This window comes from Megascapheus bottae, chromosome 14, assembly GCF_031878675.1.
Source record: "Megascapheus bottae isolate mThoBot1 chromosome 14, mThoBot2.hap1, whole genome shotgun sequence".
In the NCBI taxonomy this organism is placed as follows: domain Eukaryota; kingdom Metazoa; phylum Chordata; class Mammalia; order Rodentia; family Geomyidae; genus Megascapheus; species Megascapheus bottae.
The window spans coordinates 27,023,868-27,025,418 of NC_143522.1; the positions used below are offsets into that span (position 1 = coordinate 27,023,868).

At 48.4% G+C, this 1,551-nt stretch overlaps 1 non-coding gene across 1 annotated transcript; it reads right to left on the reverse strand.

The window, feature by feature from the left end:
* Positions 1 to 1,231: 1,231 nt before the first annotated feature.
* LOC150054892 (U6 spliceosomal RNA) lies at positions 1,232 to 1,335 on the reverse strand. The gene has a single exon (XR_016537759.1). It is a non-coding gene; the product is annotated as a U6 spliceosomal RNA (small nuclear RNA).
* Between the last annotated feature and the right edge of the window lie 216 nt (positions 1,336 to 1,551).

Sequence of the window (1,551 nt, forward strand, 5' to 3'; positions counted from 1 at the left end):
CTTAGGGGTGATGGTGGGGTTTTAAAATATTTTTACACAAAAGCAGAGGGCCATGGAGGTAAGAGGGCCTCAAGATTATGAGAATGGGAGTCTAGTCCTTGGCCTCCTTGTGCTCACTGCAGCCCAGAGGCCTTTCCTGTCCTGCTCTGTTGCTCGCGGTGAGTGTGTGCCTATGTGTGACTGGCACTTAGGAAAAGGACAAAGAGTTGGCATCCTGCCAAGTGGGGAAGGGAAGAAGGGCGCCTCCCTGGGGTCCAGGCTGACTGTGCTCTCTGCCTGCCTCCTCTCAGCTCTGCTGTCTCTTCCACTCTGTAAGGCACCTTCCAGGAGGCGATCTGCAGTGGCATCTTCATTTTTCTCTTTTTGTCAGCCATGGGGCTTGAACTCTGTGTCTAGGCACTGCCCCTGACCTCTTTTTGCTCAAGGCTAGTACTCTACCACCTGAGCGACTATATCCAGTTTTCTGTGGTTAATTGGAGATGAGAGTCTCTGGACTTTCCTGCCCAGGCTGGCTTTGACCAGTGACCTTTGATCTCAGCCTCCTAAGCAGCTGGGATGTCAGGTGAGCACCACGCAAAGCTCCCAAGACGCACACAACTGCTGTCCTCTCCGCTTTCCATGTGTCGCAGCTGAGATCTTCACTGCCTTTTTTCAGTCTTCCTTCCTTCCTTCCTTCCTTCCTTCCTTCCTTCCTTCCTTCCTTCCTTCCTTGCTTCCTTCCTTCCTTCCTTCCTTCTTTCCTTCCTTTCTTTCATCAAATAGGTTGAGCTATAAGATATATGTATGAGCTAGAGGTGTGATTGAAGTGATAGAACACCTTTCTGGTGAGCACCAAGTCCTGAGTTCACCCTAAGAAGAAACAATGCACATATAATCTTGGAGGTGCCCGTTCTGGGGCTTGAACTCAGGAACTTGTTTTTATTTTTTTAACTAGACTGGGTAGGCTAGGAACATTGCAGTGAATGGCCCTCAGTACATGCCAAACACCGCCCTCTGCCCTGCCTCCGTGCTTTCTACTAAGAAATATGGAGTAATGGGACCAGGCGTTTGGCCTAGTGGTAGAGTGCTTGCCTAGCATGCATGAAGACCCGGGTTCGATTCCTCGGTACCACATACATAGAAAAAAAGCCGCAAGTGGTGCTGAGGCTCAAGTGGTAGAGCTCTAGCCTTGAGAAAGTCCAAGGACAGTGCTCAGGCCCTGAGCTCAAGCCCAGGACTAGGGAAAAAAAAGAAAAATATGGACCACTTCATGAATTTGCATGTCATCCTTGTGCAGGAGCTGTGCTAATCTCGAAATTGTTCCAGTTTTCATATATGTGCTGCCGAAGCGAGACCAGGGACTTGTTGTACTCTTTTTTTAAAATTTTTTATTGTAATTAATAAAAGGGTTACATGATATTTGCCAGATAGAAGGTGCATTAATTCACATACATTGATACCCTTTCACATGTCTTGGTCCCCATTGCCCTCCCCCCCACCCGTCTTGGTTTTCCCCCCACTTGTTGTACTCTTGCTTAGCTTTTTCACTCAAGGCTGGTGTTCTGCCATGTG